Raw genomic sequence first — 8,016 nt, forward strand, 5'->3', positions numbered from 1 at the left:
GGTGGAGCAAGGTTCAGCCCCCACTGGGAAGGAGACCAGCCCCCATCTGGGAGGGAGCTGATGGAAAGGAAAAGCGGAAAGCCCAAGCCTGAAAAAGGAGGATGTGAGGAGGACTCAATGGTGGCTGCAGGAACTTCCCAAGCAGGGAGAGGAAGTGCTGGGAACAATGTCACCATTTCTCAGAAAAGGCTCGGGGAGTCCCAAATTGGGGCAGTCAGCTTTCAGAGAAATTTACCTCCACACTGGCTCCTGAGAAGTGAGACCCCCACTGCTTTTTTTTTTTTAAGGAAGAATGAGATTGGGAGCCACCACCGTGACCTGATAAGGACTTTACCCAGCCAGTGAAGATTAGGACTGATCATAGAGTGAGGCAGAGAAATTTGTGACAGAATTTGTGCTACACAATTATTTCCAGCCAGCATCCCTGAGCTGGAAATTTCATCTTGCCCAAGCCTGAAATTTTACCATGAGAAATTCATTCCTTTGGCATGAATTTTGTTCTTTATTAAATGAGATCATATAGGCAAAGTGCCTAGCATAGTGCCTGGCACATAAAATCACTCTATGAATATTAGTTATTATTACTGCTATACAAACACCTCCAAGGAAGGCATCCGTTGAAATTTAGTAATCATTTCACTTCAGTGGTATCTTTGGTAGGTTTTCCAGAATACACACTCCGAAGTGGAGATTTGCTTGAAGGATGTTTCTTGGAGAGTACATGAGCAATCAGCACCTGGGGTATAAAGAAAACAGGATTGAGCCGAGAGAGGGGAGTTGACCTGTGATGGAGACTGGAGGCCCAAGAGGCCTCAGCCAATTCCATAGGGAGCTCTGGAGGTAGGATGGTCCTGCAGAGTTCCCTGAAGTGAAGCTAGAGGCAGAGCCTTTATACGCCAATCATTTGGATGTGGCTACCCTGGGGATAGGGGGTGCATGACCTTGGGCAAGAGAGCCTCCTTATCTGTGGCCGATTCCTAATAAAAGACTCAACTATAAGGACTAGCAGCCGATACTCCCAACAGCCAGTGGGAACAATGAGTGCGTGAGTCTGCAGAGGGTTCTGGGTGGCACAGCATGATGTGAATGAGTTGACCAGACATTTAAGAACTAGAAGGCGGTGAGGAAATGCAGTGAACACAGGCCACGTGAAGACTGCGGGGTTGCACATATAGTTCCCTCCCTGGAATAACTGTTCCTGACCTGCCTTCACCACCTTCATTCTTTTTTCCACTGAACTCCTATTGATCCTTCATGGCCCAACTCACATGACCCTTTGTGGGGAGGCCTTCTCAGAGCTTCCTCTGGCTCCTAGAGGTGAGCTCCTCTTGGTGAGCAATCAACTCCACTGGGCTTTGCTGGCCTGCTTGGTTTATGTGCATCAACTGAGCTGGGAACCCGGAGGGGACGAGCCCATATTTTATTAATCTTTGTACTTTTGAGGCCCAGCAGCCTCAGCTGGAGCTCAGTGAATATTTATGGAAGTGCTGTTTTTAGCCTGCACTCTGTGGTTGGCTTCAGGGCCTTTGCAGATCACTGATACCTACCTGTAAATTTCTCTCCTATCTGGACCCCTTCTTCCCCTACCTTGAATTTTAGGTTGTACTTTCTTTTGTTTCCAACAATTTTATCCCATGTGGCCAGACAGCAACTTTAATACTTACCCATTTTTCTACGTGTTCTTCTACATTTCCCAGCAGCCCATTGTAGGTTAGACTAGGTCATGTGACTCGTTCTAGCCAATGAGATGTGAGCATAAGTGACATTGTCTCCTTAGGGCTGAGACTAGCTGGAATTCTCCAGCCTTTCTGTCCTCCATGGCCCTGGTAAAAGTGAGGTCTCATCTCAACATGAGGGAACCTCCATCAGCCTGGGTTCCTGAGTGACTGTGTGGAGCAGACCACCCCACCACCCTGTGTGGGATGTGTATGTGAGAAAGAAGTAACCCTTTGTTGTGTGAAAGTCCCTGAAATGTGGAGGTTATTTGTTATTGCAGCATAACCTACCTAAGACCTAGACCTGTGGCTGTGAGTAATCATGGTTTGTGGAAGTCCGCAGCACCCGATGCAGTGCGCCTCTGGGGAGGTGCACTCTTTTGTAGTTGCCCCCGCCCCCGAATATGTCTGACTTGTACCTCTTAGAGCCAACAGAATGGGACAAAAGTAACCCTGTGCCTGTTCTAGGTTAAGCCTTGAGAAGATCTAGCAACTTCTGCTTTTGCATATGTGGGGACCTGGGGCTACACGTGAGAAGTTTGGTTAGTCTGAGACCACCATGCTGTGAAAGGTCATGTGGAGAGGCCACATGCAAGACAACGGAGGGTCTCCCCCTCAATAGGGCCAGCTGATCTCCCAGCTGACAGCCAACGTCAATGCCAACCTTGAGTGAGATCATCTTGAAAGCTGAGCATTCAGCCCCAGTTGAGCCTCCTCAGTTGAAGGCACACAAAATAGGGACAAACCATCGCCATTGAGCTATTGCCTAAATTGTAGAACTTCGAGCAAATAAATGGTTGTGTTTGCACTATGTTTCAACATGGTCTGTTATGCAGCAATACATTATAAAAACAGGGGTCAATCATTTTCACTGTTATTTAACATCCAATAATCCCTTCTCCTGTCAATAGAACTTGGGTTATTTTCAGTTTTGTGTTGTTTTATATGGGGCTGTTATGATTATTCTTACCCATGTTTCTGGGGCACACGTGCAAGAGTTTCTCTTGGACCTACACTTAGGAGTAGAATTGCCCCTACAATTTCCTGTCATGCCCAGTGTTTGGATCTCACTGTCTGTCTCTTTCAGGATTATTGAAACAAGTCTAAAATATTGAATGCATGCAAAGGATTATCATTTCTTGCATCTTTTTTTTTTAAGATTTTATTTATTTATCTTTAGAGGGGAAGGAGAGAGGGAGAGAAACATCAATGTATGGTTGCCTTTTGTGCATCCCCTGCTGGTAGTTAGCCTGCAAGGAACCAGCCTGCAACCCAGTCATGTGCCCTGACTGGGAATTGAACCGTGATCGTCTGGTTCGCAGGCCCGCGCTCAATCCACTGAGCTACGCCAGCCAGGGCCTCATTTCTTGCATCTTTGTGGAGAAATGAAAAGGAATCCAAAGGAATGAAGTGGTAATGGTGGAATTTCAGATATTGTGACGCCTGAGAGTAGATTTGGTGGTAAGGGGAACTGCTCACAGACACTGAGCTGGCCTTGGAAGCCCCAAAGACATCCCTCTCTCCAGGCTCTTTAGCTCAGAACAGCCTCTGGATAATCCCCAAAGAGTAGGAATTATGCATTCTTTCATTCTTCTTTCCTAACCAATGATTTTTAAGCCCCTCCCAAGAAAAAGCGCCATATACATTAAAGTTCTGAGGGTCTTGGGTTTGGACCCTTTGATTGCAGAGCAGTGTGGAATCTCACAAAGTAATTTCGGGATTTCAGATTACTACCTCACCCTCCCCACCCTCTTCCGCCCCCATCTAGGACAGGTGTTTTAGAATCACACTACAGAGGGACATGGAGGCCCCAGGAGGTGACATATGCAGACAGCAAGGGCAGACACCGGGCGCCAGCTGTGGCCTCACCCTTTCTGTTCCCCTTGACCCCCATCAGCTGTTTGTCCTTGTCTTTGCTTCCCTAGGATGGTTCTGAGTATCACACATGGTCATAATGCCACTAGAGCCACAGTGAAATGCGACAGCTGCAACCCCCAAGCCCCGCATGCTGGTGGCCCTACTGGAGCTGAGCTCAGAGCCAGGGAACAGATGACAGCTCCCTCCCTCCACCCTCAGTGGCTTGTAACAGAACAGCCTTGCCCTCTGCTGGGAGGAATGATTGCCAAGGGCTCCTCCTGGGTGAATGGGTACATGTGAGCAGCTCAGGGCCAGACTTAGAAGGAAAGGTGGGGGTATGTGTTAGGGTGACACTAGCCATTATAGCAAATACCCTTAGATCTCAGCAATAACCCAACAGAATTCTCTTTCTTACTCACATATAAACACAACTGAGGTGTTCCGGTTGGCAGGCGAGTGGCTGACCTCCAGGGGCTGATTCAAGAACTTTCCATCCTGTGGCTCCTCTTCCCAAGGGCCACAGGATCTCTGCTTTCTGCCGGAGGGGAGAGAAGGTACATGAAGGCATGGCCATTTCTTCACACCTGCCTCTGAAATCCCTGGGAACCAATTCCCACCCACATTCCATCTGCAACAACTTGTCTTGTGGCCCTACCCAGATGCAGGGGTCCATGCGGTCCCACAGCAGGGGAGTGAGGCAGGCGAGGACTTCCTTTCCTCATTCCAAGTGAGCCGTTTCCTGCCCAGTGTCTGGGCATGGCCCCCACAAAAACAGTGCCGCCTGCAAGCTGATTGTTCTTGGGCCTCAGTATCTTCATCCTTAAGAGGCTGGGAAAAATGAGGTAGACATGAAGTTCCCCCAGCTCCCAAAGGAGGAAACCAGGGACAGAGGACATAAAGGGACAGTGTGATTTGTCTAAAGACACACAGCAGGACCCAGTTTCTCCCTTCTGGGACACAGGTTTGTTTTGTTTTTACAAGTCAACATCAAAGCCTGCTGAGAGCCATCGGACTGCAATGCAGGAAAATCCCTTCCTCCACAGATCCGTTAGAAAACGTCCTGGGGCCCAGGAGGATTAATAAGAAAAGGCTTTTTATTGCCCCAAACGCAGATAGAGAGACCCTGACAGGTTCCTGGAAGGGTGTGTGGGACCCAGCCCCGACCTGGTGGCGGGCAGGGGCTTGCTGTGGTGAGGCTTCAGGGAAGACCCAGTCTTCCAGTACCACCTTGAAGACACTGGTACTGCCTCCATCAGACCTTCCTCCCCTAGCTCAATGACTCTCAGCTTAAGAGAGTGGGAGGAAAGGGCAGCCCCTGTGAAAAATGCTCTGGTCCTGCTCACACATGGACACCATCTGGAAGAAGACACAGGAAACAACAAGGGATTGCCTTTGGAGGGAGGAGCAGGCCCACTCCTCGTGTTGCTCACCTCCAGGGGTACCATTAGCACCACTGAGTTCGTGTGGACAGTGCCCCCTGGAGGTGTGCTGTGCAAAGCCAGACTGTCTCAGGGTGCAAGGTAGGCTTATTCCTCATAATATAGTTTTTAAATAGTTAATACCATTTTAAATAATAATTAACACAATTTTTAACATTCAAATTTCTCATTTCATCTGAGCCTACTGAATTAAAATTGAGTGAGGGTCAGCCATCAACACGAGTGCCCAGGTATTTTGACAAATCTTCCCAGTGACTGAAACCTCCTCACCCTCCACCCACAGAGCTTTGGGAGCCCTGGCTTAGTCTATCCTGGCTCCCTGGAGGTGTGGGCTGTGCTTCTCACCTCTACAATCTCTCAGGAGACCCTTCCACCTAGGTGACATAGAGGGAACTGGGAATAGCTGGCTGGCGTGTTAGCTCAAGGCTGAGTGAGCAGGAGGCCAGCTTTGCTTCCAGGGCAGCCTGGTCCCCACACCCCTGCAGCCCTGAAGCAGCGCCCTCCCCCTCTCCCCCACAGAGCCGGCATCAGCAACTCGGCAGCCACAGCTCAGGCTGGCCTTGCCCGGGCTTGCCTTTTGTTGCGTCAGCCTTTGGCCTTGCCCAGTGTGAGAGGAGCAAGCCTCCCACTCACCGCAGGATAAAACCAGCTAATTATATCACCCAGAGACCTGGGTTGGGAGCATGTGGGTATTTTTCAGCTGACCCAGCCTGTTTCTACTTGTTTTGTATGATTGTTTTTGATTTTTTCAAAATAAGAACTTCCAACCAGGAAAAAGTCGCCTGGGGCTGTGGAGCAAGGTGCTGAGGCAAGAGCCCGGGTCCATCCACCTGCTGCTACTTGGAGAGGGACCTCTGAGGTTAGAAAACAAAAAACCAGCCTCCCGACTCCCTCTGGGGCCTCAATAGGTGAGGCGGCCCTGAGGGCAGGATGCACTGAGGGCAGCAGAATCTGAAAGGCAAATGTTGTTTTGGAAGCATCAATAATAGCAGCACAGTAATTTCTTTTTTCAAAAACCATTAAAATTCTACTTCCAGTTTAGTCAAAAGTGCAGAGTTTTGTTTTTCCTGTATTTCCTGTGTTTATTTTTTGAGAGATAATACATTCACATGGTCCGTGGTCAAAAGATGTGAGACGATGCGCAGTAAAAAATGGCCCAGCCCCCCAGCTGCTCATTTCCTCCCCAGGGACCGTGGCTGGCTGCTGGCTCTCCTTCCAGAGACAGTCCACTCCTTCATCCAGCACCCTTGGGGACAGATGGGTTTCAGAATCCAGCACTTGTCAGATTTTATACAGGTAATAAGGTGCATAACGTGTTCCCTAACACCTCGGTCAGCTCTGCATAAGATGACCCACGGTCTTGGTGTGAGCCCTGCAGTTCCAGGCCAAGGAGCTCCTCAGTCCCAGGCAAACAGGCCAACCGGGGCCTGGGGTGTGAGGTGTCCATAGGGGACACGTAGAAACTGCCAATGGCTACACAACCTTTCAGCTCCAGTTTTGCTGCCAAATAAATTTGCCAAACACCAAAGAAAAATCTCAGAGATTTTTGGATTTGGGGATTATGAATGAAGGATTGTGGGCCTGTAAGTGAATATGCATACATTCTTTTCACTCTTTTCATTGCGAATGGAAATGCAATGTCGGTACCTTGCTTTATGTATTTATTTATTTAAGGTTAGGGGAGAAAGGGAGAGAAACATTGATTGGTTGTGTCTCCCACGTCCTTAACTATGGACCTAGGTCACAATCCCAGTACATGCCCTGACTGGGAATCAAACCGGTGACCTCTCAGTTCGCAGGCCAGCATTCAATCTGCTAACCCACACCAGCCAGAACTCACTCATATTATCTTAAATCCATTCCAAATCAGTGCAGAAAAAGACCCCACTTCCTTTGTGCTGCTGCATAGTTCTCCTTTCTGTGCAAGAATATTTAGACTGGCTCCAGTCTTACCATCACAAATGCATGTAGTTTTAGATGTAACTAACTACACAGAGCAGGTGGCAACAGAGGAGTAATGGGATGCTCACTTCTCATGCTTAGTTGTGACTGAATGTTTAAGTCCAAGCCCACTCAGGAGTTGAGGGGAGAGAAAAGAAGACCTCTGCGGTCTCCTGGATTGCCTACACCTGTCCAAACACTCACCATCGTGAAAAGTCATTCCCTTTGAGAAAAATTTTTCCAAGCAAGAAAACAACTTACATTCACACCTACTGTATTATGGTTCTCCAGAGAAACAGAACATGAATATATGCGTGCAATTGTGTAGCCTAGCAAGTCCATACCTGCAGGGCAAGCTGGCAGGCCGGCCACTGTGGCCAGAGTCCGTGCAACAGTGCGGAATCCGAGGGCACTAGAAAGGCAGAGTCCTTCTTCCTGCTGGTCGGAGGGCTGGGGAGCGAAGGGGGTGCTGCGGGCAGGGTGAGGGAGGTGAGCCTCAGTCTTTTCTTAGGTCTTCAGCTGATCAGATGAGGTCCAACCACATTATGAAGGGTAATTAGCTTTACTCAAAGCTTAGTGATTTAAATATTAATTACATCTACAAATCCCTCACATCACCCATCTAGGCTGGTATTTGACCAACAAGTGGGTACTTAGTTCACACAAAATTCTTCACGGCTCCTGTTTAACACCCCAGCTTCTCAGCTCTCAGTGTTTGTCAGGTGGGATGTGGAAGTTTTGCCCTCCCAGAGTTAATGGTCTCCAAGGAGATGCTGGGCCGATGAAACAATAACACAGCGTTCGTAGAAGTGTCTGTCATGGGGTAGGTTGCAAGGTTCTGAGTATGGCCTGGAAAAGTTCTCTCAAATGTAGTCCAGAAAGCCGGAGAGACACTGGGAGTCCCTGCCTAATGTTGACACAACCAGGCTTCCTCTCCTGTTGATTTTACTCATTCTTAACTAAAAACATAAATCTTTAATAAAGTGCACCAGCAAAGTGGCATTCATAAAGCCCAATGTAAGGAGAACAAGCTCTCAATAGAGCCCTGTGCTGGTTCCTCAAAT

The 8,016-nt window shown here is 48.5% G+C and overlaps 1 long non-coding RNA gene across 2 annotated transcripts; it reads right to left on the bottom strand.

Moving 5' to 3' along the window:
* Nucleotides 1–566: 566 nt before the first annotated feature.
* LOC118998934 (uncharacterized) lies at nt 567–7,523 on the bottom strand. Of its 2 annotated transcripts, none has more exons than XR_005069002.1 (3): nt 7,297–7,523; nt 3,992–4,107; nt 567–736 (listed from the first exon to the last, which is right to left on the bottom strand). It is a non-coding gene; the product is annotated as an uncharacterized LOC118998934 (long non-coding RNA). The 2 variants fall into 2 exon arrangements; XR_005069001.1 differs by lacking the exon at nt 7,297–7,523 and adding an exon at nt 4,228–4,382.
* Between the last annotated feature and the right edge of the window lie 493 nt (nt 7,524–8,016).

The sequence above is a fragment of the Sturnira hondurensis genome, unplaced genomic scaffold (assembly GCF_014824575.4).
Source record: "Sturnira hondurensis isolate 20B ecotype Veracruz unplaced genomic scaffold, ASM1482457v3 Scaffold0014430, whole genome shotgun sequence".
Lineage (NCBI taxonomy): Eukaryota > Metazoa > Chordata > Mammalia > Chiroptera > Phyllostomidae > Sturnira > Sturnira hondurensis.